Here is a 15,265-nt window from a genome sequence, read left to right on the forward strand (position 1 = left end):
GAGGGATGGAGAGAGAGAGAGAGAGAGAGAGTATATTTGTGAGATAAATATTCACTTGAACTAGCTGATTGGTTTTGTTACTGCAATGATGTAATCAACAGTAGAGGTAGATTTAATGAAAGCATGGTAATCATAGAAAAAAGAGGATGAAGAAAGTTTAGGGACCTGTTTCCTCTGCTGGTAACAAAGAGTTTCTCTCTTAGAGTGAAGCTGCTTACTGCTGCATGTGCTTACTTGATATGGCTGGGGTCATTCCAGGTTAGTGGTCCAAGAGATGTTGTCATGATTAAAGTTGACCAGGACCTCCAGTGCTCTCCATTGCTGACAGTTCTGTGTCAGCCCCTCTGCATCCTCCAAGGTCAGATCAAGCCTCTGGGAATCTTCAGTAATTGTGTCCAGCCATCTGGTGTGGGGCCTGCCATGAGACCTCTTCCAGCCTGCAGCTACTGAGCTGAATGAGAGTAAAGGCCTGGTAGGACGATCCTCCTGGGTCTGTCCATGTCGTAGTGAGGGGGTTTGTATGTTCCATAGACCCGAGGGAGCATTACTGTCTGGAGCTTTGCTCCTGGCAGGGCCACCCTTGGCGGGCCTATCTCCTGGGGAGGTTCCAGACTAATGGTAACCCATGGTGCATTGGCTCATCACCCAGACAGCAACCCCATCATCTGACTATTCTGTGGAGGACCAACAACCTGCTCAGGAGAACCCTCAACCTGTTATGACACTGACCAGGAGAAACCAAACTGTCCAACATCAGAACAGACCCCTGCATGCCCTCGGCTAATGAGAAATCAACTTCAGCTTAGAGTGAAGAGTGGGTAGAATAATGCTTGTGTATGTAGTATAATGTAAAGGATAGAGAGACATGGGACTTTGGATGCAGAGGATTTGTGAAGACTAAAAAGAAATGAAGTGAGCATACTCTGCTGGGTGTGTAATGTTAGCGAGTATGATTGACAAAACATAAAGGAAGTGACAGGAACTATGTATAAAAGAAAGCAAATGCAGTGTACAAGAGAGAAGGCTGTGTTGGTACAAACATATGATACATTTGGAGAATGACAGCTGTATAAAGAAGTGCTAATCAGTCAAAATAGCTAGACTTTGTGGAAGAGGAAGGCCTAGGAAGACTTGGGATAAAATTGTGATGACTGACCTCAAGATACTGCAACTCAGGAAAAAGATGACAAAGGATTGCAATGATTGTGAAAGCTGGTTCTATAGGTAATCTGCATACCTGGACTCATATGGAGAAAATACACTGCAGTAGCAGATATAGAGACTGGGTCATATATCTACTTTAAAGTGTCTCACTCATTAACTTCCTACACAGTATCCATCTGCTTATCTTCTCCCTACCTACTTGGCACCCTCTCATCTTTATCACTCTATCCTATTCATTATGCCACATCACATAAGGGATAGTAGTGAATGTGTCTTTATTCAGTCAACCTCATGCCACTATTCATATCACTAATCCTCTCTCTCTCTCTTTTCTATCCTGATGTCTATGTAACAAGAGATTATATTAGTTCCAATATACCACCCCCATCACTACACTTCTGTATTGCTAGCTGTTGATCCTCTTCCTCTCCAGGTCTCCTCTCCATTATTGACATCCCTCACTCTTTTACCATCATCCAGCCTGTCTCTATGACCCTCATTCATTTGCTCGCTCTCACATTTGTACCAGCATCCATTATCATTTTGCACTTCTCGCCATCACTCTTTTCCCAGGTTACTCATTAATATCTTTTGCTCCATTATGAGTGACCATCTCTATAATTATTCACCATTCTCTTTAAAAACTAGGAAGCATATAACTGCCTCACTGCTTTTCCCGCATTAGTTCATTGCCATTACTGTTTCTCTTCCATTATTCCTCCTTGAACTGTCTCTGCCATTAATCCACATATCTCTACAATCCTGCGTATAGGTTGGGTTTGTAGGTGAAAATGGGCTCAAAAGGGTTTAGAGTGTCTGTGAGTTGATCAAGGATGAGAGTATATTGTGATACTAATTGTTACAGACACTATAATTTGTGGACATTGAAGTTGTCAAGGAAGATTTCTTCAGATTGAGGTGATGTGAAATTATTTGATGCAATATGAAAGATAATGGAAGGATTAACATTGTGGTAGAAACAGAAGATACTCTTACCCATGGGGTCAGGTTCCTGCTTTATTTGGAAGCAGACTGTCTCTAGTTTGTCACTTGTATCATCTGAAAAATCTTAGCACTACATTATGGAAGTTATGATAGGATTCAGTGCATCAAAATATCAATTTATCCCTAGACTTGTTTGAAAGGACTCTACTAAAACCCTCCAGGGTCAACAAGTGATGTTAAAGTGGGCAGCCTATTAACTCCCACTGCCAAAAGAAATTGTGGTTATTGTTACTGTTGTTTAATCTCGTGTTACTTCTATCCAATCAAATCTTTGGTCAATGACATTCCAGCTGCGAACATCTAGTGTTTTCTTTTTCAAAGTATAGTGTACTCTTGACTACATCATCTAATATAACATATTCTAAGTCATTGAACTGCAGTTTGAGGAAGACTCGTCAGCTATTTCTAACAGGCTGAATGGCTCATGGTGTTTTATCGTTGCCTTGAATGTACTTGCTGTTTTATAATTGCACCGGCACTGGAGTGGTTGTCTTACTTGTCTGAAAGCCCTTCTGCTCTGTACTGATTCTTTTGTGGTTCAGACAGGGCCATTAGACAAGTTGCTTTTACTGAGACAGTTCTTTGATATTTGGTTCCTACAGAAAGATGGGTAATCATAGATACAAAGCTGGATGGCATGATAAAAAGGAAACAATGGATTTAGTTAAAGAAATAAATAGTTTTGATTGACCATTGAGAATGTCAGAGTGAAATGTAGCAAAGGAAGATAATTTTGTGAGTACGTATGAGAGAGGGCAGCAGTTACAATGGTAGTGTTCTTCAAGATACTTTTAAAGCAGTAACAGAGAAAGGAAGAGTGATGATAATGATGATGAGGACAATGAGGAGGATGGTGGTGGTGAAAATTCACTAAGAAATGTCTAACAAGTATGATATGAAAGCGAATGAGAAGTGATATGAACATCAATAAAATACGATAATGGACAATGTCCATAGTAAATTTACGTTGTATTTTTCAATGTAGTCAGATGATACTAATGAAATATGTTGGCCAGATTTGATACTAATTGATAACAAAATGAATACATGCCAGTTAATTGATTTTGCCATTCTCTGTTATTATAGAACTAGCTTGAAAGGAAAAGAGCAGATCGATAAGCACAAGAATCTAAATCTAAGAAGCCAGAGAAATTATGGTATATTCAGGTGTTTACAATGCCCAATGAGATTGATGCACCAAAAATTGTACCAAAAATAAAACTAGTTGAAGATTTACAAAGAATTAACCTTAAGCTCTGAATCCATCACCAACAGAAGGTGGTGTATTAGTAGAATCATTAGAGTAGCAGACAAAATGCCTTCTCTTGTTTGTTCTGGTTCTTTACATACTGAGTTCAAATCCTACCTTTGCCTTTCATCATTCCAGGGTCAATAAATAAAGTACCAGTGAAGCACAGGGGTTGATAATATGACTTGTATTCTTGTAACAAATTAATGATCTTGTTTTTTTATAAGAAATAATTAACGTTTCAAGAAAGTGAAAGTTTGTTGCAGCTGTTTAACCCAGGACAGCACTCCAAACCACCATTGCTACATTATCAGGAAGGAGGCCAATCTTGGTCAAAATAGACAGCATCATGGCCATAGCTTGACTTACTTGTCTTTGAATGGAAAATTCGATCTTTTGTTATTCCAGGAACAGAATTTACTAAATAGTGTAATCTTAGAGTGAAACTATACTCCCAAATAATATACTTTTCACAGAGTTTCCAAAGTCCTTTTTTCTCACAGTAGTTACTTACTAACAGAGGTTAGCAAAGTTTTATTGTTTGCGGAAGGCTTTTAGCTTACCATTGCTTAAAGCATTTTTCATGCAGCCTTTCTTTTACTTATTTCAGTCATTTGACTGTGGCCATGCTGGAGCACCACCTTGAAGGGTTTTCTAGTTGGACAAATTAACTCCGGAACTTCTATTTTTTAAGCCTGGTACTTATTCTATTGGTCTCTTTTGCTGAACTGCTAAGTAACAGGGAAATAAACACACCAACACTGGTTGTCAAGTGGGGAAAACACAGATACCAATAACACTCCACCTATGACCAACCTGTCATATTTTCCAATGTATTTAGGACTATAGTACCAAATGTATTCTTCTATACTTAAGATGGAATGATAAAATTTGGCTACTATTTCTTACAGATTGAGCAAAAACATACCGACTCTCACATTAGTTTGAATTAGGGTTAGGGTAGTGTTCAATCAATTCTAGTTTCAGACTCAAAAGCTTTTTCAGGGTTTTTTAAACAAGGTGTTATGACACCCTAGAGTGTCATAGATTGAGATTGCCAGCAAGTTCTTTTCAGGAGGTTATATTTTTTCACCCTGATACATCTTCTCCACCATCATCTCTCTCTCCTCTCTTTTTTCCATCTGAAGTTACCATCTGTCTCCTCTGCTGCAAGACACCTGTTTCTGTCCCTTACTTTAACCTCTCAAGATCTGGCAAAAAGTCACCTCACTTAACACCACTCCCCTTCTCAGTTGCGAGGTCTTTTGTCTTACAAGTTACTTAGTGACCTCTCACTGGTGCCACATAAAAAGCACCCAGTTATATTCTGTAAAGTGGTTGGCATTTGGAAGGGCATCCAGCCATAGAAACCAAACCATGCTAAAACAGACAGTAGAGCTTGGCACCAGTCCTCTGGCTCATCAGCTGCTTTCCAACCATTCAACCCATGCCAGCATGGAAAATGGACATTAAATAGTAATGATGTTGAAGATGGGTGTTGTGTACCTTTAGTATAGGGAGATAGGGTGACAAAGTCATAGAAATGTTGGGAATTATTGGACTATTTCATTATGAAAAAAGGTGGGGCAGGTAACAAGTGTAAAGATAGGCTATAGCAGTCCACTGGATGTATCCTTCTTCATGTCTCAAGGCTTTTCATCATCATCATTATCATTGTTTAACGTCCGTTTTCCATGCTAGCATGGGTTGGACGATTTGACTGAGGACTGGTGAAACCAGATGGCTACACCAGGATCCAATCTGATTTGGCAGAGTTTCTACAGCTGGATGCCCTTCCTAACGCCAACCACTCTGAGATTGTAGTGGGTGCTTTTACGTGCCACCGGCATGAAGGCCAGTCAGGCGGTACTGGCAATGGCAACACTCAAAATGGTGTATTTTACATGCCACCTGCACAGGAGCCAGTTCAGCGGCACTGGCAACGATCTCGCTCAAATGTCTTTACACATGCCATCTGGCACAAGTGCCAGGAAGGCGATGCTTTTAGTTGTACTATTAACTCTTTAATACTGCGACATTAATTTGACTGACCAGGTACTCTGTTAAGTCTTAATACTAATTTTTGCCTGCTGAATGGACTGGGGTAATGTATATAGTAAAGTGCCTTGCTCAAGAGCACAACAAACTTCTTGGACCAGGAATCAAACCCATGACTTTACACTGAGAACCCAGTTGATAAACCACCAAGTCATGTACTTTCATATAACTGTTTCTCATAATTTTTACTCCAAATTCAGCAGAATTATTAATGTTTGTATTACTATAAACATAAATTTACCCAAATGTGTTTATTAAGGTGGAGCAAACAGTTTGATTTATTAAATTTTGTATTAATAAAATTTAATTTAATGCTATATAATTTGGTATTAATAGAAGTGAATTTAATGCTATTTGATTTTGTAGTAAGGAAATTTAATTTAATGCTATTTAATTTTGCGTTAATATAATTTAGCTTAGGTTGTCAAGTATCTTGAATTTTTTTTTTCTAAATTTCCAATCCACAGATCTCAGTTGTTACCTTAGGAAGTTCTATGAATGTTCAGTTAATTTCTAACTTTGAAAATCTTCAGTTCCTGGAACACATATTAATTGTGTTAGTATAAGTGATAAGAGAGAGAGAGAGAATGAAAAAGAAAAGCATTAGTCATGTCATCATTTACAAGCATCAATTCTGAGAGAGGGAGAGAGACAATGAGTGTCTTCTGAGCTCTCTAGAGATATTTAACTGTCAGTAAGTTATCATTTCTGATATCTTAGACACCAATTGGTCTCTTGGAGCACTGAGTGAGTCAGAGATGTAATGAAGAAGAAAAAGAAGAAAGAAGAATCAACCCCAAGTTTTGACTGGTACTTGATTTATTTTTAATTAACTGGTTGGGGTGGTGGGGACACTGTGTCCATCACCCTTTTTAGGGTCTCTGAGACTGGTGGATGAGAAGGAGGAAGGTATCACCACACCAGAAACCTGATCCAAATACGTTCAACATAATGGACTCAGCTAATTGCACCATGGTATTAATTTGAACTCAGAATGCAAGGAGATGAAACAAATAGTGCAAGGAAACGGTCAGTTCACTACTCTAGACAGGTAGTTTGATTGGCGATAATGGGTTGAAAGGTAAGATTGACCTTGATAGGAATTTAACTCAGAATGCAAAATACTGGAATAAATAACATTTCTGCCAATTTGCCAATCCCCAAAAGAACGAAAGAAAACATTGACTTCAGCAGGATTTGAACTTGGAGCACAGAGGGCTGGAACAAATACAGCAGCAGAGTCTTTCTGATGCTGTAATGACCAGTTATGTACTGGAAACCAACTGAATTGACTATACCAAATTTAACTCACACCTTTGTAGTTGTAGCTTTGTGCTAACATGAGAAATCATCACTTTATTGGCGCATCTGTTCATCTTAACCATAAGAAGTCTTTTAATGGGGCAATTAATTCAGCAGCTTTAAAGGTAGGGTTTAGAAACAAGAAAATAAAATCTCCAGCCACCAGCTTACATGCATACACACAAGAAAAGAAGAAAGGTTTCAACACTATGAAGTATGAAAGATCAGATCAGGATAAAAGAAATTTAAGAGGAAACACAAGGAAAACTTAAGAAAATATGTAAGAAAAAAAATAAAAACATAAAAAGTATATAAATAAATGTCAGTAATTTACATCACTTAAAAATAATTTTAATAGAATTAAAATAGATGGAATGAAATGAAATAGTTTCAAAAATCACCTGTTCATTTTCCCTAATTCACTTAAAGGAAAAAAACAAGAATAAATTTACAATAAATAATAAAGAAAATAACTCTCCACACACACACACACATATATATATATAAGGAAAAGAAATTATAAAAATAGAGAGCTGTAAAATTATTCTGTATTAAAATATGGAAAATGAAAAAAAAAAATTGAAACTGGGGCAGGGAGACTGAAGTATCTGGAATGAACAGTATAAAAGTAACAGAGAATTATAGAAAGAAATTTTGCACGCACACACACACACACACACACACACATACACATTTGACATACATACAACCTTGCATGTAGACATGCGTACATACACATTCAAATCTCACTTTTTATTTCTACATCATATATGTACAATACATTCACACATACATACTGATTTTAAATTATGATACAAAGCCAGCAACCTTAGTGCTCCGCTGGAACTTATTTTATCGACCCCAAAAGGATGAAAAATGAAGCTGACCTCAGTGGAATTTGAACTCAGAATGTAAAACCAAACAAAATGCTGCTAAGTATTTTGCCCTGTGTGGTAACAAATCTATCAGCTTATACATTGTATACATATAGTCATCATTTCACTTTAATATTTTTCCATGCTTGCAGAGGTTAGATATATCTTCTCTAGCACAAAATTGCACCATTTGTTGCAGTCCACTTATCTCTTTTGGGATGTTCAGCTTCTTGTGAGGACTCTCCATATCTTTCTCAGTTTCTCATCCATACCTTTCTACTTCAATTGCAATGCTTTTCTTTATTCAGCTATTATTCTTCATACACATCACAACTCCATATCAATGCAGTCTTCCTTATAATTTTTTTCTTCTCTCATTTGTGCTTTGTCATTTCTGTATTACACTAACATTACACATCCAGTGGAGTGTGTTTGTTTCATTTCTTCCCAGTCTTCACACATCCTCCGTATCCAATGCCTTTGTTGCTCTACCATGCAACATTGCACTTCATCATACAATCTGCTACTCAACAGAGAGGGAATTCTTTTGTTGTTAGTAATAGTAACTTCTCCTTGGAAATTTTCTACTCCATTCTTGCTTTGGCTATGATGCTTTTATAACACTCATCTCCACAGTCAATTAGGGCATTTAGGTAACAGAAGCTACCCAATATTCTCAACAAGTTTTCCAAACATTTGAAAACAAAACTCATTTCAAGGAGGCTCTAACTGCTAACTACTTCAGTGTAGCTGTTACATTTGAAGTTTTCTGATTACCTGTTTACATTGGGTACACCATATAGAATTCCTACTTATCCCTTTTCTGCATCTTGAACATTGCTGCTTATCAAATTGCTGTAGAGATGGGTTTTTGATTTGCCAATCAAAATTTTTTGATTTTTGCTAATCAAATTTTTTTGTTTTGCTAATCAAAATTTTTTTGTTTACTTTAGTAAACTTCACAAAAAGCCTAATTCACGTATTTGCTTCGTTGTCAGAAATTTCTTATCTAGTCATTAAAAGTTTTAGATATGAGAAATAAGTTATCAGCATATAAGAGTTCTCATGAACAACTGGTATTAAATTCCCCTGTTACGGTCAGGGGCTGAGAAGTGAGCCTTGATGGACACCTACCTGCATGTTAAATTTTTTGCTAAACTCATTGCTAACTCTCACTGTGCTAATGGCATCTCTGTATGTGGCTTATATAGATCTCAAGTTATTCAGTTACGCCCAGTTTTCTTAGTGGTCACCAGATATGAATATGATACCATCACAAAAGCTTTCTCCAGGTTGACAAATGCTACGTATAGTGGCTTACTCTTAAGACCTGAAGATTTAAACTGAGAAGAGGGTATCTGTGACACCCCATCTTGGTACAAACTTAAACTGTACCTCTTAACCTAGCAAATCAGTTGTACTATCACTCTTTTGGCTTCTTTTATAACTTCCCTATCAGTCTGATACCTCTATAGTTACTTCTTCCTCGAGTTCCTTTGTCTTTGTTAATGCAATGCCAGTAACCAGGTATGAACATCCTGGTTCAACCTGATTGAGTATGCTTGCAACCAGTATGTGTCCTACATGGTTGGATATTGACTGCAACTTAATTATCTGATGGTCAAGCTGGTTTCCATTTTTGTTTTTTTCCAATTGTGCTTTCAACTTTACAGCTGTAAACTTCAATAGCTGCTCCTTCTGCTGGGTCTACATAGGACAATCTTACCATCTCCCACACATTCTCCTCATTTAACAACCTCTCATTGTAGCTTCTCCATGTTTTTTACTTTTTGGCATCAGAGAGGGATTCTGTGCTGTAATCATTCTACTTTCACTTTCCTCTAACAATGTTTTGATTCATGCCAAGGAACTTCTTTGCAATCTTCTGATTCTTTCACCACATCTTTCATTTCAGCTTTTCTGTGCTAAATTTTTCTTTTAGCTACTTTATCATTATTCCTGGCTCCCACTTTCTTCTATTCTTTCTACACCCCTCTCTTATCTTTTATGGCTCAATCTATTGTAGAATTCTATCACTATGTTAACCTTTCATTTTGCTACTATCTTAATCCACCCATAGATTTGATGTGTCTTGCTACAGATAGAAACTTCCAGTTATCCTCTTGGTTATAAGTATCCATTTCCTCACTTTCTCATTATATGTGTTGACTAGTACTTATCTGAATATCTACATCTGGTTGAGGGATCTTTCAGCTTCCATATAATCCTTTTCCAGATGTTTTTGTGCTCCCAAATCCATCACACTCTAACCTGTACATCACTGACCAGTAGTCTATTTATCAATAAAGGATTTAGTCTTCACAACTTTTTACTTATTGTCACCAGTCTTAATATTGAGATAGCTGTCATTCTTTATTGAGGTACTCTATGAAGTTTTCTTACTGATTGCCTCTGTAAAATGATTGTTCACTTGTTGGTCCTGATTGAGATGTATATGTCGACCTTGGTGAGATTTGAACTCAGAACATTTAAGAATGCTGCAAAGAATTTTTATGATGCTCTAACAATTCTATCAACTTGCCATCTTGATATATAGTAATTTTTATATTGTCATGGCACAGAGAAGGAACTCTTGATTAATTGATCCCAATACTTCATGCAACAGCATGCTATCCTTTACATCACTTTAATCCACTAATATCACTAGACAAACGATTTTGCTACTGGGGTAAAAGCATGTACTTTAGATTAAACCGAGGATTCTGATTCCAAATCTGCATTCAGAATTGTTCTAGCACATCAGAATTTTGAGTTATGTGCAAGATTATAACTATACTTTCTGCTAGATATAGGCCATATTATAAAATTTGCTAAAATGAAAGCGGTCTTAATTCAAAATTAAAGAAATAACAGCAATAAAATAAATGATGAGAAAAATCATTATTTAGTTTAGCAATAGATAGCACTGATGTATTGTGTGCAAGCAGCAGAAACGTCAGTTTGTTCTTGGTAGCTCTCAGTGCCGTATGCACTGCTGTCATGTGTGATATGTGTATCTCTCACTCTTTACCTTGAACTTAACTATTCCTGATACTAATATAGTATTAATATATAATTATGTGCGTAACTCAAAAAATCCTGACGTGCTACAGCAATTCTGAATTCAGATTTGGTATTAGCGTACATGATTTAGTTTAGTACAGTACCATTTGTCTGGGTAGCAGACGATAAATTTTTTTGTTGCCCAGTGCATTCTTTCTACAAGCCTGCAATTTTGGGGGAGGGAGCTAGTCGATTTTATTGATCCCATTACTTGACTGGTACCTATTTTATCAACACTAGAAGGATGAAAAGCAATGTTAACCCCAGAATATAAATCCACTAATATAAACAATCTCTAACAATTGTACAGTCCAAGTTTGTAAGCAATATGTTGCAGTTGATTCAACACCAGTACACCAGTGGTTATCTACTGTCATAGTAAGCCACTGTCTTCAATATATTAATGTCTAACATGGGCCCAAAGCTTTACATTTTGGGAAAGGTTATAATTGATTAAATTGACCTTTTACATGACTAATACATATTTTATCAAACCCTTAAGGGATGATTATTCCAGAATTTGAACAGAGAATTGAAAGGGATAGGATGAAGTGGTGCAATGTGTTTTTATTCCATCATATTCTGCTCATTTTGTCCCAATTCTATTTTACTACCTACATGTCAGACATAAAAATCTTTTGCTACAGAAAACAAATAATTGTAGTGTAGCAAATTATCACACAAAGAATGAAACAAAATACATATAGAAACTAAAGCATACCTATTTAGCTCCTTCAACTTTCTAAGTTCAATTCCCAGTCAGATGGAATTAATCGTTTATCTTTCTGTCAAATGATAAAATAATAGCTATCAAATACAGAGGTGGAGCCAACCAACAATAACACTTTCTTCCCTGCATTATTGCCACCCTGGCACTGCAGTAAAAAAAAAAAAAATCAATATTTTGGGTTATGTCCCCAACTATTAACTGTGTCTATTTTATTTCTTTTACACTGCTAATACTCACAATAAAATTATAAACATTACTTGGTCTCATCAACCTTTAATTTCTTCTTGCTTTTATTGTCCTCTATAAATTATAAGCCTTTTGTGTAAAAAAAAACTAAATTGTTTTCTGACAGACAAAGACTGTTGAATTGTTATGTAATTATTGTTGTATATAACATTGATATATCACTTAGACAAAAATGGTTTACTTAAAGAGAAAGATGTTGAAGCTTTTCTCCTTTGAAACATTTCTATTATGACATAAATGGCATAATAATGCACACTTTTTCTTATTCTTTTTATACAGCAGCTGACCTTGTTTGTTTATATTACATATCTTCAAAGATTCAGCAAATTAGAGTTATATAGATTGCTTTTTTGCATTAAATCACAGATAACATTGAGATATTTCACTGAGTTAATTACAATCTGTGAACACAATTAGGATATTCTATAATTTAAAACATCAAAATCTTAACTAGAATGGTATATTTTAGGATTTTCTTAGCATATAACCACAAGCACACATATGCTCACAAATACATTTGGATACAAGTGTGTATGTGTAGGTATATATATATGTATACATGTTTGTTTATGTGTGTGTATGTATATATATATGTGTGTGTATATGTGTGTGTGTGTGTGTATATGTTTGTGTATGGCTATATTTTTATGACTGTGTGTGGCCATGTTTTTACGACTGTGTGGCTATACTTTTATGAGTGTGTGTGGCTATATTTTCATGTGTGTGCCGTTATATTTTTATGTGCACGTGTGGCTATATTTTATGTGTGTGTGTGTGTGTGTGGCTATATTTTTATCTGTGTATGTATGTGGTTATATTTCTATGTGTGTGTGTATGGCTATATTTTTGTATGTGTGTGGAGCTATATTTTTACGTGTGTGTGTGTGTGTGTGGGGGGGGGGAATAAAGATTGTACAATCCTCAGCATTCAAGGCCCTGCCAGTTCAGTTGTCCTTATCCTTCAAAGCCCTGTCAGTTCAGTAGTCCTTATCATTCAAAACCCTGTCAGTTCAGTAGTCCTTATCATTCAAAACCCTGTCAGTTCAGTAGTTCTCAGCATTCAAAGCCCTGTCAGTTCAGTAGTTCTCAGCATTCAAAGCCCTGTCAGTTCAGTAATGAGAAAAAGCTACAGCATATTGTTTCCATATTTGGCAGCAATTTCCCTAATCAGGGGATCTTGATCCATATTTCAGGCAATTGTTGTTCTGGCACATTTTGTGTGGAGTTAAGATTAATGGGAAATTTCATGCAGTTTCATGCCAAATCATGGTTATAAGTTGGGAGGCACAAGAAATACAATGCAAAGGCATTAGAAGACTTGTGAAGATAATCTTCGTTAGCTGGTGGCCATACTGCTCTGACTTTGTGTAAAACAATCTTTCTTATCAAACACTAACAGAGGTACCTGGCATTGCTCAGAATTAAAATGGCATAGTTTGTATAGATATTAAAGTTATGTTGAAACATGTGGTACGGGAAAGTGCAGCATTGACAACAAAACATTTGTAGAGTAAATGATGGACTAATTCGACTAAGTGACATGTCATATGTCCATTTGGAGGCCCTAATCTGCCATGGAAAATTGGGGGTGGGGTGTATATGATTTTTGAATGCAACGAAAAGCTGTCAGTGGATATACTCTCCTTTGCAACAGTTGGCACTGCCTCTAACACAACCCATTGTATGGTTGACAGTCGAATGAATGTAAGTGTAACAGAGACATTGTATGTAAATGGGTTCATTCTGGAAAAGGACTGCAATGGGAGATGGCATTGGGGAAGTGAACTGTGGAAATGTTAGACAACAATGGGCTGACATTGGATTGCTGGTGTGGCTGTAGAATAAGAAACATAAACTGAGCCTATGCAGTCACATGAGAATAAGTAGTAATGAATTACTTGAGAAAATAAGGCATAATGGCTTATCACATGGTTGGTGGGAGTAATTGGAGAATGTTTTGATATTGAAGTTCATGCAGGAAACTGCTTTGTTGGTGCAGCCTTTAGGTTTGTTGGTATTATGCTGAAATGGGATCCATCTTCACCATCTACAAAGAGCAGTGGATACTGGAGCGCATCATAAGATGTAGTAATTCCTACAAAACCTCTCAATAAACAATGTTCTTTGTTTTCCTTTGTGGAACAAATGCAAATAGATTTCGTTTGCTTCCCACTCTCGAGCAGCCAACATTTAATTGTTCAAGTGAGAAGCATGACTCTCCTAAGTGAAGTTCTATCACAGACAGTGTTTGACCCTGGGGATTATTGATAGACATTGCAAAGCTGATACAAATAGGAAATTGCACTCTTCTGAAGAAAAAAGTAATTTCTGCTCCCAATGGAATGGGAGGAATTCCGGGTATGAAAACAACCTCACCTTTTCCACATCCAGAGAGAATGGTGGCCTCAATAACATGTGGCGTCATCTTCTTTACCACCAGGTGTGTCCCGTTGCAGAATGTTGGTGGATTCAAATTCCTCAATTACATTACTGGAGTTCCCACTTCAAGTACCAATCTGTGGGGAGGTAGTCCTGGAAGCTTCAATGAATTGAGAAATTCTGTTGGATAATTTATCAACTCTTCATGGATCTGGGATTGTATCAACTGACTTATAGATGCGAGAACTTCCAGGAAGGTACTACAGAGGCTGCTCATTAATTTTATTTTCAGTGCTGTTTTTTGGAACCAGTATTGCTCTTTCACACAGCCAATTGAGATTGTGATAATTTCTTGACTAATGGATGTAAGGGAGACAATTTCTGAAAGTTACTTCGCAATCTGCTCTCATCAGTGTTACTCATTATGTGAAAAATTTCAAGAGTCTAAAACCTGGTAATGACACAGTGCTTCTTTGACACTCAGAGAGCCCCAAGGGTCTTCGTTATCCATAATCTCTATTAAATACTTTTCAAATATGATAATGATTATTTCACCAAATTAATTTTTTTTATTGATTGTGAGCTATGAGCAACAGACCGATGCTAACACAATTGTTATTTTTCTCCATTTACTACAGTGATGTAACCATAATTCGTGTACTTGAGACAATTCATGCAGAAGGACGGGCATTTTAATTACAACAATTGACATACCTACACAAGTGTGTCCCTACCCATCGATTTTGTTTCCTCATAACTTTTAGAAAAATAGATATTTTTTAATGAAATTTTCCATAAATATCTTTTATGTAGACTACAATTATATTGGAATTTGATGTGAAAAAATTTTCACAGAAAGGAGTTTCGGATAATTCACGCGAATTGACTTCGTTTCCTCATAACATTCAGGAAAAAAAACAAAAAACGGATAGTTTTAAATCAAATTTCCTGCAAACACCTTTCAGATGGTGTAGATTACGATTATATCGGAATTTAATGTAGAAAAAAAATTGGGGAATGTGCACACATACATATTGACACCATCTGAAAGGTATTAGTAGAAAATTTAATTTAAAAATACCCATTTTTTTTGCATGTGAATTATCTGAAACTAGTCTACCCTCTTCGAAAGATATTTGTAGAAAATATCTTTAGAATATATTATTTTACTAAAAGTTAGGGTTATATATATAT

The sequence above is a fragment of the Octopus bimaculoides genome, chromosome 1 (genome assembly GCF_001194135.2).
Source record: "Octopus bimaculoides isolate UCB-OBI-ISO-001 chromosome 1, ASM119413v2, whole genome shotgun sequence".
Classification (NCBI taxonomy): Eukaryota; Metazoa; Mollusca; class Cephalopoda; order Octopoda; family Octopodidae; genus Octopus; species Octopus bimaculoides.